The sequence below is a fragment of the Emydura macquarii genome, unplaced genomic scaffold (assembly GCF_026122565.2).
Source record: "Emydura macquarii macquarii isolate MOO-44397 ecotype Brisbane River unplaced genomic scaffold, CSIRO-AGI_Emac_v2 contig_2897, whole genome shotgun sequence".
In the NCBI taxonomy this organism is placed as follows: Eukaryota; Metazoa; Chordata; order Testudines; family Chelidae; genus Emydura; species Emydura macquarii.
The window spans coordinates 3,579,508-3,599,720 of NW_027133034.1; the positions used below are offsets into that span (position 1 = coordinate 3,579,508).

A 20,213-nucleotide genomic window follows, 5' to 3' on the forward strand; every position below is an offset into this window, starting at 1 on the left:
AGAGATCACACATGATGCAGCCAAAGTTTTCCTCATAGCTCTCTCTTGGGCAAGACAACTATGGTTCACAGACCTGCTACACCTTGTGCAATACCTCCACATCCAGGATATTCAAGAGTGGGACTTCATTCAGAACCAAGGTCAGATTCTTGACCCCATCCCAAAGTCCCTGCACTTCATACATGGATGCCAGCTGACTGAGCCACACAAACAGGATTTGTTCTGCAAAGGTACAAGATATTGATATAAAGCAGAAAGCAAGCCATCCAACAGAGCCCTTTACAAGAGGAGGTGGAAACAATTCTGTATATGGCCCTCCCAGGAAGGTCTGTCTCTATCAAAGATTCCGGTTTCTAAAATCCTGTGTTTTCCAACTAAAACGAACAAGACTCACTATCAGTTCAGTCAGAGTTCACGTTGCTGCAAACTCCACGTCACCCTCCAATCCAGTCTTCTATCACCCTGTAGTGACCAAGTGCTTTTAAGGCCTGAACCATGCCTCCCACCAATCAGAGAACCAACTTTGCTCTGGTACCAAACTATGGTCTTAAGCAGTCTTATGAACCCCCCATCTGAACAATGAACAAATTTTCACTTTACTATCTCTCCATAAAGATTGCTTTCCTAGTGGCCATCACCTCAGCTAGGAGAGAGAGCAAAATTCAAGCCCTAAGGTAGACCCACAGTATACAGGATTCTATAGCAATAAAAAGATGTTGAGGCCTCATCCCAAATTCTTATCTAAAGCAGATGGTGCATTGTGTGAAAAAATACTTGGTTTATCATAGTTCAGTTTCAAGTATTTATCAAAATGCAGTAGGGTTTCTAAATTTTACTTCATAGACCACTGGCAGTCCAGAGCACTTGGTGGTAGTCTATGAAAAGATGGCTGGTAACATGGTGCAAGCTCCAATATTAGTTTCCAGCTGCTAAGTTTAATCAAAAGAAGCTAAAACTACATTAAGTATTTTCCTAATATTTTATGTAAGCAATTGCTAGAGATACCATGCCAATGTTACATGATTATGACTAGGAGAAAAATACTGTCCATATGTTGGAAATGGGAGGAGAGGTGGCCCACGAGATAAATGTGTATTAAGAGAAGGTCCTCACTATCAAAAAATAAGTTTGAGAATCCCGATGTAAAATACTTGGTAAGGTTAGATTATGTTTATAATGCAATGCCCAGCTACAGCACTTGCTATTACCTGCGGAGAGATGAGAACATTCTGTCAAATTTGTTGTGGATTAAAGAGGTTATAATACAGTCAATTTTGTTAGAACAAAAATGCACTTAGAACAAAAAAGTTACACTAAAACAAAACACCCTGTGAAATTCAAAGTTAAGGCACCTACTTCATCCTTAACTCATTGCATTGATGTACTGGTGCACACACTGAGGTCAGTTCTAACCATGTGCTGGGAATTTATGCATGCAATAACCATCAGTGAAAGAATTTACTTGAGGGTATGAAAGATTACATCAATACTTAGGATACAGTGGACATTAGAGCTAACTAGAATTTAAGTTGTGAATTTCCTAGCTCTCCTCCTATCCCCCAAATTTAAGTCAGACCCTTATTTTTAATAAATATGCTTTTAAAAAGCATATTTAAATGGTTAATACATGATGTCAAATGATAACATTTTTATTTCCTTTCAAAGTCTCAATACCAGTTGCCTATTACTACTCTAATCCTGACACACAACAGTATCAAACGTGAAACTATGTACAATATTTAAGTGCATGTGAATTTTTAAAGACTTCCCAACTTAGTTTAAAAACACAAGACATTACCTTTCCATTTGTATATTAAAACTGGAATAAAGGAGAGATGGAGTTTAGTTTAGCAAAGATAAGCATGACCAGCCAAGATCTAAAAACTTAGCAATACTAGCTTAGCTTTTTTCCCTAAAGGAAACAAACAAACAAATAAACAAACAAACAAAAAACAAGTTGCAAAAGAGGCTTATTTGTTTACAAGTAGATAAATCAATAACTCAACCTAATAAACATGACAAGATTATATGACCACCTTTCAATTAACAGTTCTTCATATTAAAAAATCTTCTTACTCAGTTCAGAAAAGGGTGTGAAGGGATGTTTTAGTTGCACTCTTAACTTATGCTGTTTCATACAAACCTCTGTTGGTGAAAGAGACCAGCTCTTCTCCAGGTCTGTGTAGCCCCAAAGCTTGCCTCTTTCACCAACAGAAGTTGGTCCACTAAAAAAGTATTATGTTGCCTATCTTGTCTCCCTACTATCTTGGGACCAACACAGCGACAACAACAATGCGAACTGTTTTATGCTGCAGATTAAACTCTGATTTGTTAATTTAAACTGTACCTGGATTTGAGAAAAACAAGGCATGAGAAAATAGGTACCGGCCGCAAAGGGAAAGGAGGCGGTGAGTGAACACTATGCAGAGGAAAATGGGGTACACAGGCTCAGTGGTGAGATAAATAACATGGGGTGCTGGGGAAGTGGGCAGTAGGGCTGGGATAAGGAAGCCAGGGCAAAAAGTGAAACCAACAATGGGGCAGCTGCACAGAGCTGGGGGGCCGAGGGGGAAGGCCAGCAGGGGGACAGCTGCACAGAGCTGGGGCGGCGAGGGGGAAGAGGGAAGTCAGCGGTGGGGCAGCTGGACGGAGCTGGGGGCAGAGGGACCCTGGGGCGGCGCGGCCGGGCCTGGCAGGGCCGGCACTCACCTCGGCGGCGGCACACGGCGAGCTGAAGACGCGGCCGGTCAGGGCGGCATGGTGTTGCGGCTCCCGGCTCCTGCTTTTACGCAACTGGCAGCAGCGGCTCCTGCTCTGGGGCCTGGAGGGGAAGCAGCCCGGCCCGCCCCGCCCCCCGTTCCCGAAAGGACTCGGCTCCGCCCGGCCGCTCCGTTTTCCCCGCCCCGCCGGCTGCAACCCCCGCTTCCAGGCTCTCCCCCCTTCCCGGGCGGCTGGGCCGGAGGGGAGGGGAGGGGAGGAGTGCCAGGGCCTGGGCTGCCCTACCCGGTGCAAAGAGGAAGGCCGGAAGCGCCGCGGGGGACAAGCCCAGCCCCTGCTATGAGCCCGGAGCTTGACGCCCCCGTCCCGAGCCCAGCCAGCGGCGCGTCCCCGGCCCCCCGCACGGGCTGCTCGGAGCTGCCCCGTGGCCCGGCCGGCGGCGGCCTGTCACTTTCCACGTGTCATTGCCGCCCACGTACCACGCGAGCCGCGCAGCCCCGGGGCAGCAGCGGGACCCCTGCTCGGTGCTTGCCCAACCCCAGGGCGGAGCCGCTGCTTCTGCGTCCAGCGCTCGCGGCGCGTCTCGCCAAGGCCTCTCAGCTGTGTGGGCCCTCCCCGTGCTCCTGGTCCCCATCTCGCCCGCCCTTCTCCCCCCCCAGCCTGCTCCGCACTGTTGCCCCGCGGTTCCGCTCTCTTCCAGCCACCAGCATCCCCTCAGTCACCCACAGACTCCCTCCCCCACCCCCACATTACCCTGCCTGCTCTTCACATTTCCCTACATCCTATTCGGGCTCTCCCAAGTCTCTGCCGCCCCTTCACTGCCCAGTCCGTCCCTTGCAGGATCCCCATTCCCCTACCCCACGTCGTGCCTCTGCCGACCCGAACCTCTTCAGCCTCCCCGCTCCCCACTTTCAAACGTTTCCTGGCGAGCTCGCCAGTCGCAAGCCACGCACCAAATCCACCCCCCTGCCCTGCTGCTGCGGGTCAGGTTGGTGTCTGTCGTACTGAAGACAATGGGAGTGGGGAGAAGGAGCGTTTTCACTGAGGGGAAAGTTACTTGCACATTTGAAGGCAGCAGTTGCGAGAGCACGTGGAAAGTTTTAAATAACTACCCTGGGTAGTAGCGGGTGGAGGGACGGTGTAGGTGTTCTGCATCACAGCAGGAGCTTGTCTCATTCACTGGCTGGGAATGCTGTTGTCACCAATTAAAACTGGAACTGTGTCACCACAGCAGAGCCCCTCTACCCACAAGTGCTGGAATTGGGGGTGCTGCCACAGTGGTCGAAGTGGTTTCCATCATATACAGGATTTAAAGTTTGGTTCAATGACTCTCAGCACCCTCAATATACAGTGTGCCAGCACCCCTGCCCCTATCTAAGCATGCAGGTTGCATATGTGCAAATTCTGCAGCTACTCCCATTACCTGCCTCCCTCCAGTACACATCATGCTTCCCCTCTTAGCATCAGAGCAAGGACCCTCCTTCCCAGTGGAGGTGCAGGCAGCACACAGCTCTTTTTGTGAATTACCAGAATACAGCAAATAATCACTTTCTACTTGTGTTATGTTGTGGGGGGAACATTTCCCTCCCCCCCCCCCCCCATACACACACACACAACATGACTCACAGTAACATGGAGAGGAATCAGAGAGGAGTAAGATCTTGCACTGCTTGTCATGCTATAGAGAGCCACAGTGCTTTTCAAGCAGGAGATTACTAAAGAAAACTATTAACTAAAGACAAATAAACAGAGTTCCACACAGCTTGAGTTCTAACGAACTCTTACCAGGACCAACACCATGTTTGTAATGCTGTACAGTAGAGGAGACATCTAGTGGCTGGGTAGCATACTCCTAGTAAACATTACAGCTAAGCAACAGATAGCTCCAGTTTTAAAAAATTTATTAAAACTAATGTTATAAAATAATCAAATACAGAGTTTTTGAAGGAAAGAGTTTCTGTACATCTGGCAAAGATGCACAGATTATCCAAAAGGTACAAGGTTTCGTTCAAAAGTCATACAATACAAAGAGTACATAATCTGCAATATCCCAGATTAAGGGTTATCAATTTAGTGATACAGTTAAAATAATAAGTGTTTAAACATTCAGGTACATCACTCATACAAAAGAAATACTGAGGTCGGTTTAGTGGAAAGCACATATAACAATGACTTCACTCTGATTTAGCCAAACAAGTGAGAGTTGCAAAACTACACTCAAACTACACAGATTTAATTAGTAGCACTGAGTGATTGGACTAGCATCTGGTAAATTATGCTAACTCCAGCTATAAACTGTAGCTGCATCCCTACTGTATTACTCACTCTAATATCTGCAGCTCTCAGACTTCAATCCATACCTCATGGGCCAGCTAGCTAGAGTTTAATGTACCTCAACTCATGTGAAAGATTTTTGTGCATGAATGGGTTTTGGATTAGAGCTAACACTCAATTTATTCCTCAAGCTAACATTATAGTGAAGACAAGTTGTTAAATATGTGAATAAGGCAGCATTTCCCCCCGTGTTCTTCACTCTAGTTAATTATAGTCTAATTATTCCCAATTGTGTTGGGCCCAATTTTTAAAAAGTCAAGTTCATAATTACATATGCAAATATGTTCATAAATGCATCACAGTAATGAAAGAGGCACATGCATATGGGCATTTGTACTTGCAAGCATGCCTCAGTTGAAGGACCAAATGGAATTGCATGGTCATTTCTTTTTGTTTGTTTCACATAGGGGAAGCAGGGTAGTCTTTTATTATGATAAACCAAAGTAAGCATGAAAATCAAGGATGTTTCTATCTACAAAGTGACCCATTTTAAAAAATCAAGTATGCCATATAGGGCATCTAATTTACACATGCAATTACTGTTTTTGTCTATGCAATGCAGGTTTTGGGCATGCATATGTCCACTTAGTCTAACTGATTATTTTTAATGTATAAATTACCTGAATTACTTATTCAATCAGAGTAGTTGCATGAGCATATTAGGCTCAATATTAGGCATGTACTTTTCTGCATATGCAATTTCATGCCTGACCTTTTGAAAATCAGGCCCTTTTAGGTCAAAAAACTCTTTCCGTTACCCTGCTCTCTATGGTCTCCTGTAAAAAATGATAAAGCTGAAATATTCCCACTGAGCTTCCACTATAAAAAGAAATATCATGCAATTTAATATCAGTACTCCCTGAAGTCTATTAAATATTTAGGACTTAAGCTTTTCTTCTCCTTTGAAAAATTACACTCACTAAATGCAGTTTTTACAAAAATCAATCAAGGATTTGTTTTACAAAAAATCAAAAGGAACTTGTGCAAATGGTTATGCTTCGTGCTTTCAGTGAGCAAGCAGTAGGACCTACCTCTTAAAATGTGTTGTCCTCCCAGTGCTCTTGTTTCTCTTTAATACATAGCATTTCCCATCCATCCCTAAAGCAAAGTTTTCAATAATGCAAAGCACTTTTTACTTTTATATACAGGTATATGGCAAATTAAGAGATCCAGAATTCAATTAAAATACCCAACATATATACCAGGTCCGGCAAAGTGCTCCAATTTCAATGGGATTACATGTGACAGTGGAGCCACTTGGGTCATAAGCAGGGGAAAGGGGAGAGAGAGGATGAAATCTAAAAAAATTTACTGAATATTTTCCTAAATTGTACTGAATAGTATCAGGGTGGAGAAAGGAGATTGGGCTGGACACCCTGAGGAAGGAAGGAAAGGGTTTAGGGGCTGGAGTTGGGTGTGTCAAGGGTAGAGTGACCAAATAGCAAGTGTGAAAAATCAGGACAGGGGAGGGGCGTAATAGGTGCCTATATAAGACAAAGCCCCGAATATTGGAACTGTCCCTATAAAATTGGGACATCTGGTCACCGAAGTCAAGGGGAGTGGAGGATGGGCCCTATCAGATCTGATCCTGAGCCATGAAGTTGAATAGCTGCACAGGTCTGATGCTTTTCTGCACCATGCCCTCACTCCATGCTAGCACCCCTTGGCAGCCAGGCTGGACCCTTCACTTCAGCCAAATGCCTGGGACAGAGCCAGCCTCAATCTGTGCCACGTCAGGCATTACTAGAAGATGGCAGTGGAATTCAGGCTCTGGTGAAAAGGGTGGGTGGGAAGGGGGAAGACATGCCTGGCTGTGGAAGCACCATTTCCCAGGCCACCAATTGCTTCGGAGCCGGCTCCTCGGCATCCCCCAACCTATGACACCCCAGAGCCAGCTCATCAGCATCCTCCTTCCCCCATGGCCAGCATGTGGGAAGTCCCAGAGAGGCAGCGCCACCCCACACGAGCTGGCAGCGGTAGCAGCCCAAACTCCTCCTCTGCTGCCATTCTCTATGGGCAGGGGGAGAAGACCCACCAGCTCCGCACTGTGCTGCCTTCAAGGCCACAGCAGCGCTACCAGCTGGGGGACAAAATTTTACCAACTGTGTCAGGAGTGAGGGGAGGGGGCTTCACCCCAGCCATCCCCCTCTTTTGGTGCCGCTGCCTGTAGGAGCAAGGATATGTGCGTGGGTAACTCTTTGCAGGCCCTATAGCCATATGTGTTTAAAGTTATGCATGCATGTGTGTCAATGTTTGCAGGATAAGGACCTCTGTTTGTCAGAAGGAAGGGATGAAATGGGAATACTGTTGTCACACTAGGTGGATGGGGGGGGTGAGGCATTTATTATATTGTGTGACATCAGTATGTCAAAATCATAATAATTCATGTAAGATATGCCATGTCAGGTACTGTTAGAAAGGCTATGATATGCTAAGTAAGATGATAGTGTTTATGTTCATGTGTTATATGTGTAATGGAAGTTATGGATATATTTGATATATCTGTATTTCAGATTGTGCTGTCTGAGACACACCCTAGACAGGGTGGCGGCAGAACAATAGCCTGCTTAATGGTCCATTGAGGCATTCACAGATGCAAGGTGCCCAGGGGGAAAAACCAGAGGTATACCTGATGAGGCACCAGGACTTGCTCATGTGACTCTGGACTCCATTTTGGTTCCTGTAAAATTCCACAAACAGCATGGCAGGGGCCAGAGGATATATAAGGCAGAGGCCTGGGAATCCATTTTGTCTTCAGTCAAGATTCAGCTTCAGCTACCAACCTAGCTCTGGATCAGCTCATCTACAACTGAACTGAAGCTGTGAAACAAAGGACTGAGACCATCCAGGTACTGGATGTGTACCAGAGGGAATATATAAGCCTGCAAACTCCACAAGTCTTCTAGAAACCTGATGTACATGGACTTTCAAATCATTTGTATGTATCTGATTGCTTTAATCCTATAACATTTCTCTTATGGTTTGTTTCTTTCTTTTTATAATAAACCTTTAGTTTTAGTTACTAAAGGATTGGCTGGCAGCATGGTATTTTGGGTAAGATCCAAACATATATTGATGTGGTACTGTGGCTGACCCTTTGGGGTCAGGAGGAACCCTTTTAGTAAAGAGCATAGAGTTTAAATAACTGGTCTCTTTACTGGACCTCGTGGCTAATTGGGAGCCAGAGATGGAAATGCAGTAAATGGGGGCTGTGTGTATTTATATTTTGGGCTTCTTGATAACGTATGGGAAATCAGAAGCACTGTTTGGGGCTGGTTGGGAAACCTGCCTTCAGTGTCACCCACCAGCGCTGGGAGAATCTGCTCTCCTTTTACAGTCTGCTTTGACCTTGGCATTTTCAGGTGGCTGCCCTAGGCACGCGACGGGTCACAACTGTAACTAATGTTTATTAAGCATTTTGAAGCTAAAAAGCACTATTTGTGAAGCACCACAATTCAAGATGAAAACTAAGATTTAACTAATAAGAATTAGGAGATTTTCACTGGAGGTCCAGATTATCCCATATCTGCATGTGTGGGTTTCTTGCATCTTCCTGTGAAGCATCTGGTGCTGATCACTGTCTGAGACTAGAATTACAATATTGGATCAAACCTATGGTCCATCTAATCTAATAGCCTAAAGTCCTATACCTGTGATATTGTGACACTCTCCTCAGAGAGCCCCAAACTGTCACTCTGTTGCCTTCCTGCCTCAGCAAAAGAGAGCTTTGCTGGAGTTTAAACTGTGTGACAACTCCCTGCTCCCCAACTCTGTCTGTATCATCAGCAAACTCCTCAGGACTCTGACAGTCTAAACCTTGCCTTGCAGGTAACATTCAATGCACTTATGCACCCCAGTTCCAAGTTACCCAGAGGTATCGCTCTGAAATGTCCTGTGCCCATCATTGGACAATCACAGATATTAGAACATGAATTTAAGTGATACTAAGCAAGAGAAAGAGAGACAAAATGTATTAATAAAGAACATGAATTTAAGTGATACTAAGCAAGAGAAAGAGAGACAGGAATGGTTACTAAAAAAAACCCCACTTTCTAATCCCTAAAACTTTTCTTTAGCCAGCTACAATCTTTGGTTAAGAAGCCTTTTTTTTTTTTTTGTAAATACTTCCATCAAACTATCAGCATCTCCACACCCTCAGACAAGACGACCCACTGTTCACAGAATCAGGATAACTAAGGGTTTCTCTCTTCCCTTCTTCTTATAGTCTAATAAACTTTTTTAATGTATTCTTTTGAAGTGTATCCCCAGATAAAGCTTTTCTTCTGGGCTGTGTTTCATAGCTGTGCTTGTGTTCCAGGAAACTGACACCATGCTGTGTTCATCATGCTTTTCTCAATTTGTTTTTCCTGTTGAGTCAGATGTAAATATAACTTCCACTGTCTCTGGCATCATCTTGCTGAATTTACGTTGAAGACACATGGAAACAGGCAAAACAACATTCCCTTATCTAGGACAAATTGTTTATCAGCTCTACTTAGACTGTTTTGTCTTAACATATTTTAGTAACATACTTCTAGCACACCTAGATAACTTTTTACTTGATAACCCTGCAAATATCACACAAATATTAATTACCAGAGTTTTCATGCGATACCTTACAAGATACTCTTTGGGTAAATATTATGACAACTGTGTGTTGTGTGTAGTGGAGTTTGCCATAGTGTCAGGACTATCTAATAAGAATAATAGATAAGCCACCATAGTGCAAAAGGAAGAGTTTGTCAAGTCTGATAACAGTTGTAGTTATGGACAGCGACCCCTTTGCCAATGGGCATTGATGAGCATATATCGTCACAATAATACATATACACAGTACACACTATTATTATAAACTGTTCTGCAATACACAATTAATTCTGATTTATCATCCCAACCCACTCTAATATTATGCCCTGGCTATTAATCAAAAATAAAACTTTGGAAGCCAAATAAACTAGAAAATATTGAAAACAGTCTCAAATCCCTCTTTCACAAGAAACCCAATTTAAAATTTTCATATTCTTTTAAAATTATGTTAGAAGTCACATCAGACTTGTCAGTGAAGGATCACTTTCTGAAAATGCATATGATTTCTTTTCTGGAACTGTTCTGAACTGGAAATACACAGATCATCATGCCAAAGAAACACTAACATTTAAAAGAAATATTGCTAAAGACATATTTGAAAAGAGGATAATGATGTGTTTTGAACAGTATCTTAGACAATTAAACACAAGTGTCAAGAGAGCCTTCTTTAAGTCCTTTCAAATTAGACATATATGTGCTAAAACCAGATAAAGCCCAGGTGGACTGGAGGGAGAATGGCAGAAAGACCAAACTTAAATAAATTACTTATTAAAATTGCAGCCTATTCTCTTTAAGATCTCATCTAGACTTTTATGATTCAGCAAGTCATAACATTTGTAGGTTACGACTGAGAAAACAAACTAGCACATTACCTTCCCTATTTGCAACTTTTTGGCTCTCCCTTCATCCTCTTTGTGGTAACAGTTTCTCCATATAGTAGGTGTGTTTTAAAGTTATTTATTAAGAACATGTATGTTAATTATGACTGAGGCTCTCATTTTTTTTATTTCACTTTAGCATCCACTCTCTTCCATGCCATCTGTTACGCATTATTTGATGTTCATATTGGCATAAAGGCATTAAGCAAAACTTCCTATTGACTTCAATGGGGCCAGGATTTCATCCAGTCTTTTTCTCTATCCTTTGTGGCTTTCTTTGACTACAAAGTAAGTTGAGTGTTGTGGTCTATTTTGTTTTTAGCAACTGAATGAAAAAAAAAATAGTGTTTTTAAAAGAATCTGGTGCCTTTTTTATGTCTGCATAGTTCTTTTGGATAAATTGTATATGTACAGTATTTTTATTGATTTTTTTTAATACACTGAGGTTCTCACAGACAATATAGAGTATATGTGATGGTCTGGCATATTAATTGTATTAAGACCTCCTTGTGATGACAAGCATATGCTCCAAAAAGTTAAATTATGTTAAATTAAATTAAAATATGTAGATCTTTTAAAATGCCAATAAAATCTTTATACTCTATCACACCTTCATATGCTTTGCTTATACCAGATATTTTACAGAAGAGATTTTAAAAACTATTTAAAGAGCTCTTGTACTATTTTTATGTTCCTAGTCCTGTTGTCTGGTTGCCTTAGTTACAGATTTTAAAGTGATTCTTTTTAGAGTTCGTTTTTTTTAAATATATTCGTATAAAAAAGTGTCATTCATTTTATAAATTATTTGTTCAGCTGAAAGACAAGTGTGCACTTAAAATACAATGTAACCCCCCTATTCCCCCCAAAGAACATAACATAATCAGACATCAAAGGTCATATTCTTCCCGGTTGTCATTTTGAATGCATTTTGAATTTGAACTTTAAAACTGCCATCTTCTTAGAAGAGAGAGTAATGGGCTATTATTAGACTTGAAGACATCTAGAAATAAGAAAATAGTGCATTTTATCTCCTGTACTTTGCAATCGTCTTTGTGACATAGGCTAAAATTTCCAAAAGCCCTTAAGTGACGTAGGAAACTAAGTCCTGTTTTCACAACACATAGGAACCTAAAATTATGACTTTTGCTTGTGCACTTGCTTAAGTGCTTTGTTGACTTGGGGCCTAAAACAATATCCATTTTTCTTACTGATGAACTATAATAACTGAAATAAATACAAAAGTTGCTGAGCAGTACAGAGATTTACTCTTAGCCAAAAAATGTCAAAACTGTTGGAGGTAGGTTGTATTAGAATATTGCATTGAGGCCAGAGTATAAAATAACACTAGTAAAAAAAAATATTGAAATCCTTGGATTACATTTTTAGTGCACTTTAGACTAAGGTTAGTGCTCATATTTAGTCAAATTTTAGCACTGACTAGTTTCAGCATAATGTCTTATACTTTATTAGTCTTCTGTGACATTACATATGTTTAAATCTTACAAATATAAGTCAGTGGCTTTGGGAGTCCCAGGGAACATATTTTATTTGAAAATACCTTGTGGCGGTCTTGCTGAAATAACTTTTTCTTTGGAATTTCCAGTTTGCAGGAAATTACAAAAAAAAAATGGTTTCATTCTGAATCACAACACAACCAAATTTCAAAATATAAAAAATTTCCCAGAAACTAGAAATCCCAAATTTCAGCCATCTCCATGCAGGTGATCTGGGTTCAATTCTTGGCTCTCCTACAGATTTCATGTGTGACTTTGGGCAAGACACTTAGAGTGTGATTTTCAAGAGCAGTTAGGAGTCAATGAGAATTTTACTATTGACTTTAGTGGTAGCAGCATTAAGCCAATTCTAAGTGGTTTTGAAAAACACCTGTGTTTCTGTGCCTCAGTTCCCCATTCTTCCACCCTTTTTTTTTTTTTTTGTCTATTTACAATGTAATCTCTTCTGCTCAAGGACTGCTATGTGTCTCTGTGTGTTTGTACGGGATAATGACACTCCAATCTTGGTGGACCCTCTAGATTCTATCAAATGCATATTAATAAACAACAACAGTAGGAGTCACGAAGGGCTTAATTGTGCTATGGTGCTGGTCAGCTGGGAAACTGGATGGTGGAATTACAGCAGCATGGATCCACTGGTTATTCTCCAGACAGAGGAGGCGCAGTCAGCAGATCTGAGGGTCAAGGCTGCAGTACCTGCCATGAAGTTACTTCCCATCATTTGGATGGATTTCTCCAACATAGTGCTCAAATACTCAGGCTAGGTTTTGAGTCCAGGTTTTGCCCTTATGATTGAAGAAATTCACTAAATTAAGCAGTTAGAGACAGACAAACTGGGGTGCTGGAACAATTTTTACAGTGGGCATGCTGGGAGCCATTGAACCAAACTGTAAACCCTGTATATAATGGAAACCACTTCAAGCCACGGGGTGTGGTAGCTCCCACAGGACCCCTAGTTCCAGCACCTATGCAGGCAGACAGATCCTAAATAGAACAAAACTCTACATCCTCTTTACATATCATACATACAAGTCCCCAACACATCTATCACAAGTGCACATATGGTTTATGAGTCAACGGGAGTCCTCAACTAATTATCAAATTGCAGTAGTGATCTCAGAATGATCAATTCACCTTGTCTAGCGAGTCTTTCATATATTGCAATATCCAACAGAGTACTGATCCAAGAGTCATCCAAAGGGTTGCAAAGTATTTGCTTATTAGCTGTCACTGATCAAGAAATTATTTTCCTGACTTTGAAATATGTAATTTTGCAAACTTAATGTTTTCTTAACAGTTTTTTGAATGGCAGGTGTTGAAAAATTGCATTACTTGACTACACTTTGGTTCTTTTTTTGTCATGAAATATACTCAAGAGTCCAAGTAACCAATGTCAATCAGGCTTATTATTAGGATACAGAAAAAAGGCTCTGTACAATAGCAGTCTCCAAAGAGCAGTCCTGTGCACCAATGTTACATTCACCTTACACAGTGTGCTCCCCAGCATTATATTCCTATGCCATCTTTTTATATCCTACTTGCTTGCCAGTAAAAGGTACTATATACTTCTAATGAAACGGGACACAATCAGCTTTTTACCTTGTTTGTTTCTGGTACCATGGTGTACCCTTTTATCTTTTGTTCTGAACCCATGCATTCTAGGTCATGATTTAGCCTTATCTTTGTTCTGAGCACATGCATTCCAGGTACTAAGAGGTGTGAAAACATCTCCTAGGCTTTTTCTAGAATAAATATGTTTGTGAGGGTAACTCCTTTTCTGTTGCTATGAAGAAACTATTATACGTCCTGATCCTGACAGTTTTCCTATTTACTTAAGCCAGTTCTTACTCCAGCTAATGCAAGGCGTTATGGAATACTTAGAATAAGTGAACAGGATTACAATAAAGGTACAGGCCAATTTGGACTATATAACTGATATATTTAATATGTATACTGAAATGTTTGGAATATATATGGCAGGTAATATTAGCAACATAATATATATATGTATGCTAGCCCGCATATATTAGTCAACACATGTATAATATGAAGTTAGTTTATTTCATGGTTACAACGCTTGTGAATAGGATATGTGAAATGAGAGCAAATATTATTCTAGCTGAAAGTCTACCTTACAGGTGTACATGGTTATTAATGTAACCCCCTTCTTTTTCTGGGTTACTTGGGAGCAGGCAACACTCACTGGTGCGCATGGGCGCCTAAGGTTGCTGACAACAAAGGAGATCCTGAGTATCCTAGTGATGATGTAGGGTAGGTGGGAATCCTTTATCCACCCCTCTGCTGCAGTCCCTTTACTTCTAAAGGAATTTAAAATTGGCGGTACCTCCACCTGGCTGGCCCCTGCACACGCTCAATAGCATGCTTTGGAAGCTTCCAGGACTAAACCTAGTCTAATAATTATAATAATCTGAGACATAGGTCTAACTCAACAATTGCAATTATGCAAACTAGACATCCAATATACTTAAATTAGAGTTAACACACCTTTACTTAACAAATTAAGGAAATATGGCATAACAGACTGAAATTAAACATCACTACTATTTTAAATCCACATGGGCAGTTGAATAAATCAATTAATAAAAATAGTATAAGTAATAAATGAAACTTGTCTAATTGGCATCTACACTGCCACTATTTACCCCACCTCTGGAGTTTAGAGCCCTAACCCCTTACATGCGTGGGCGCGCTTGAAGATCTGAAGAAGGAGACAGCACTCTGTTGGTTCAGTGTATCAGTTCAGCCAAGGTATCAAGCTGAAGATTTGGAGTTGGCCGAACCGAATATCAGCAGTCCTGGCCCTGCTTGAAGGGACTCTCTCTCTGCCTCTTCTCAGGCCCAGTCAAGGTCCCTCTGCTGTGCCCCTTCCTTTACAAGCCCTGCCCCAAACAAAAAAGTGTGTGTGTGTTGGGGGAAGAGGGGGGCACTCACACCTCCTTCACTGCAGGCCCACCTCAGTCAGCTTCAGGCTCAGTCCCTGCTCTGGCTTGGGCAATGCCACCAACCTCCGAAGCTCCCTGCTCGATCAAAACTCCAGCAAGCTCTCAGCAGAAGCTTCAGGACCCTCAGCAGCAGTCAGCAGCAGCTTCCAGCCTTGGCCGTGTTCCACCCCCAAAACCAAAATGGAGTCCCCACATGCTTTTTCTCTGAGCTCCCTGGAAGGGGAATTCTCTCTCTCTCCTTTTTCCCCAAGGCATCATGGGAATTTTAGTCTCCCAGGATCTTCCCAACTGTAAAACTCCCAATTAAGTTCCAAGGCCCCTGAAGTACAGGGTGCCTACATTAAGATGGTTCCTGTGGAGCGCTTACTCCCAACAATTTATTTGGCTAAAATCTCTTAAGCAGAGACCTATGACTTGGGTTGCTCTTGGGACAAACAATTACCAAGGCCTTAGTCAGGTGTACCAAGTCCTTAGTCAGTCCTTAGTCAAGTCATCAGTCAAGATTGGTTCTTTTTTATTATTATTTGGCTGTCATCCCGTTCAGCCAGAGCTTAGGCTAGAAGGCTGGTGATGGGGAGGGAATGTAGATGAGCAAGAAACCAAGGGAACTACGCAGATGTAAGAGGACTAAAAGAACATAGATGGAATACTTGATGGGGGAGCAGGAGATAAGGGATATGAGAGGAGACAGGAGGGCTTGGAATAGTCAGATGTAGGGAAGTACATTTCCCTACTAGTTATTTTTCACTTTTGTTCCTCTACCAAGGGGCAGCTTTACTATAGGCACAAAATATGGCAAATGCGTAATGTGATATCATTTAAAGCTGTCTGAGTAAAACTAATATAACTGTGGCATCTTAATATTTAATCAGTGCCTAGCTCTAGTACATTTATTGAGTGTTTAACTACCCTCATGTGAACAAAAATGGATATGCTCTTCCCATCAGTCTGTGATCCATTTCCATGCAATATTAAAAAGGTGTAATCTGTTTACATGTCCTACTTAATTACATACATTTATGTTTTGAAAACTACAACTGGTGAAAACTTAAATATTTCAATATTCTAATAAAAATTACATTTGTTTTGTTGTGTTCATCCCCTCATGTGTTTGCTAGAATATTTGCAGAAAGCTAACAAAATTTACTAGCAAGAATATTTGAAGTAAATACAAAAAAATTAATTGAAAATGAATTTTGAATGGATTTGCACCAGAAACCTGAATCTAAAGGTTATGCTTGTCCAGTCAGGGAACAGAAACAATAACATCTGACTTACATATGTCCAATCAATACCAACCAAGATAGCTTGAGTTTTGAATATGAAATACTGTAATCACAACGAACTGCTCAGCAATGGTCTACAGACCTTTGAAGCATTTGTCTAAATTATTCGGTAAATAATGAGTTCAAGAAAATTACAAGCTACTTGTAGGCATCTCACAAACTAAAAAGGAGGCCTAATACATTATTTGCTAAAAATTATTCACCTGGCTTTAGTTCAATCTATTTAGAATCTATGGTACAATTTGTGTTTTACATCATGGACTTAATATAATTACTTAAAATGTTTTCCTGTTTAAAATCCTTACTTATAAACATTTCATCTAAGAAGTTTGTGTTCCTAAACTTTCATTTTTATTTGATCTTAATAGAAACTGATTTGCCATATGTTCCACGGAGTATACAATACAGCTAGAATTAAGCCTAAGCTACATATATCTGACCAGAATCCAAACTAGACTATATATACAAAAGCTGACAGCTTTGTTACAACACTGTGTCCTTTCTGTCTTGATTATGTGAAGACAGATTGATTCTTTCACAAGCAAAGAAAAGCTTCTTTTAGTTTTGTTATAAAGCAGCCATTTAAAAAAAAGTTAAGTTAGCAACTACAAGTTTGATAGGAGTACAGTGTAAATATTTTTATAAATGAAAATGTTTTAACATGTATATTAATTATAAAACAAACTCTGGGAAAAGCAGAAATATGTAATTCTTCTTGGTTGTTGGCAAAACAACAGCTGCCAAAAATACTTAGAATCTGGATTTAGATGGTAACTCACTTTCTCTGAGAAAAAATTTGTCTCTAGCAGTGTTTTGTACCCTGGAAAATGTAGCAAGTAAATTGCAACAACCTTGAGATACTGGTGCATTTCAAGGGGAAGTACTTTAATGGACTATTATAGCCAAGTTTAAAATAGAATGTACCAAAAATTAATACAAGTCAGAACCATCATGCAAGATGACTTGTTAACACAAAGCATTTTACTACTGTTTTGTCTTTTAGATTTTGAGGTGCTAGTTCACCAAATACTTCTATATTACCTGTATAACAGGAAGTTTTCTGAAATAAACTAGAATATAAACAAAATAATTTTATATTACATATTATAGAATAAAGCTTCTTTACAGCTTACCTTGTTTAGTGCTACTGCAGGAATACCCAAAGCAATTATAAAAATGCATACAACTGGTGGGATTTTCTTCCAGTTAATTTGCAGTTCTGTCAACATAGATGGACAACAAATGGCAAACTGAACCGTTTTCATTTCAGAGGAAGAATGAATATAAAGGATAATCACTGTTACAGGAAGAGCATTATCTGTAACATGCTCTGCTCAGGATATCATCCTGCCCTCTTGTTTTCTGACCCTTAAAAACAGGAATTCAAGTGTCTCACAGGAAAACTGTTGTAACCTAACGGTTATGAAGGAGAAGATTTCATCACTTGAGATTATAGATTTTAAGATCATTGGTCAAAATATTCAAGCTTGTCTGTCTAAAACGAGATATCTAATTCCATCTTTAAACAGCTAAACAGAAATGGCCTGATTCTCAGAAAGGCTGAGCATGCACAACTTTAATTGGCTTCAAGTTAAGGAACGAGTGCTCAACGCCACAGAAAATCATGCCACTTATTTCAATGCCTAAACATGGATTTAACTTTAGGCATCCAAGTTTAAATATTTGGACTACTGAATCTATACTTTGATTTTAACTTGTATTAGTTATTTGTATTCAGTCTACAGCAGCTGATTAAAAAAAGAGCCTGAGATGACTATGAGCAAACAACTTTGAGTGTACAGGTGGAAAGCCACTTGTTCTCCTGAGTTTGTTTATAACAGAATCACTAAGAAAGAGGTATTAAAGATTAAAGCTACCTAATGACCTGATGTCATATAGCCATAGACTTAGACTTTGATGAGCCTGAGAACTACATTAAGATTCAGGTCTGACCAGAGCTTCCTGCAGGATTCTTAGTGTATTTTTATTTTTTGCAGCCATGCCTACAAACACTCAATCTGAATAGGAAAGCTGAAATGGCTATGATGTAAACTATCTCATAGCTCTCTAGAGAACTTCACTGATGACAATCCATCTATTCTTCAAATGTGTTGTATAAAGAAACAATAAAACCATGACAGCTTCAGAATGCACAAACCCTTTGACTGAAACATATCAGTTCTCTATTGTCCTTCTGAAACATCAGCATTAATTCTCATAGGATAAATAATAGTCCCCTGCAAAATAAAATACAGGAAAAATATCTAATAAAAATGTAGGGACATGACAAAAGCTTGAGACACACTATAGTCTGTAATAGAAGTTTGATTTTCCTTCCAGTATACACATGGAAAACTGATCTCCAGTAGATGAGAAGTTGTGGGGATAACGGGTTAATTTTGCTGACCCTTATTTTTCTTCAGATTCTATCTCTACTCATCAGTCACTTTATTCCATTTCCCTCCCTCTTTCTACTGTTTTATTGCTGCAGAAGTACACTTACTGAGCAAGCCAGATGTACATATTGGACTGAAACCAACATTTTATAGCTAAATCCTACCTCAACAACACTTTGTGGGCTTAGCAGTGAGCAGCAGAAAACAGGCTGCAGCCAGCAACAGACTAAACTTTGTTGTTAGTACAACTAAAGCACAAAACAGCAAACATCTCCTAGGCAATGATACCTAAATTAAAAAACTTCAGGCTGAGTACATAGTTATTATAACATATATCCACCTCAGCAATTTTCTTCATTCTAGTATTACACAGAGCTCAGACTTTATGGAAATGGGAGATCTAGTAATAACTCAAACCAGGCTGGGGGTTGGGGGGGAAGAATATTACAGTTGAGGTCTACAAAAAATACAAACACACCCATTAGAGATTCTGGGGAAATGTCTAGAGAATACCAGACACTGAACAGAAAAGCCTCACAAGGCTCCCTTTGGACTTAGTTCTGCCAACACTTACTATTAAGCAAGGTGTTTACTACCATAAGTATTATTTATTTCAGTTGCAGGCTTGATGGGCACCTCAACAGTACACACCCTGTGCAGAGCTAACACCTTAAGTACTCTAAATAGAGTTCTGGTGGGAGTTAAGTGATGCATAGACCTTGTGCTTCTTTGTAGCGGTGAATTTCATTAATAGATGAGACAGTTTTGGGGTGGAATTTTTTAGGTCAAACCTCCCCTTCCAGGTCTTTTTATGTGGAAAAAGAAATATTTGACCCACAGTATCTATTCAATTAGCCAGGAAATTTGTCAATCTTATTTTTGTCATCTCATTTAGCCAGTGTCAGTGGTTTTTAATCAGTACCATCATCCTGTTTTGACATTAACTGCTTTTGTTCATACTAGTTTCAGCACTACAGAAAAACAGCAATGAATGCAAATTATTTAGCACCTTGACCTTTGTGGTCTGCATAAGCATATTTAAAGATATGGCGAACAAAACAAAATGAGAACTCATATGCAAGAATTTCTTCTGCAAAAGAAAAGGAGACTAACCTAAAAAATAACACCTATGATTTATTTTTAAACTGACTTGGATACAAGTACCACTCAGAAAGACTTTCACGGAAAGAGACTGGATAAAAGGCAATTTCCCAGTTTGTTTATTTATTTGACAACAATTTCTGTACAGTCAGTGTCACCGTTGATCTGGTCTTTCAGTCTTTCACACAGGGGAAAGAAAAAAATTACTAACAGAAAAGAGTGATTGTGAAACCATAAACTTGCAAGGGAACACAAGGGCAGGTACAATACCTAAAAATACTTTTAATTCTTTTTAAAAAAAGACTTGATTTCAAGTTCAGAGTGTTCTTATACACATGAGAAAATGCATGCAAATGTGCTACTTACTCATTTCTAATGTCCATTAAAAAACAAAAAACCCAAATATAATTAATGCTTTCCTCTCGGTGATGCACAG

General features: G+C 40.3%; 1 protein-coding gene across 2 annotated transcripts in view; it reads right to left on the minus strand.

Annotated features, from left to right (window-relative positions):
- CEMIP2 (cell migration inducing hyaluronidase 2) overlaps positions 1 to 17,526 on the minus strand; it is an 83,066-nt gene extending 65,540 nt beyond the window's left edge. The window contains exon 1 of one of the 2 annotated variants that reach the window (XM_067569154.1): positions 17,414 to 17,526. The gene's annotated coding sequence lies outside the window, so the exon portion shown is untranslated. Of the gene's footprint in view, positions 1 to 2,709; positions 2,805 to 17,413 lie in introns of those variants that run through there. The other variant, XM_067569152.1, reaches the window with a different exon arrangement.
- Between the last annotated feature and the right edge of the window lie 2,687 nt (positions 17,527 to 20,213).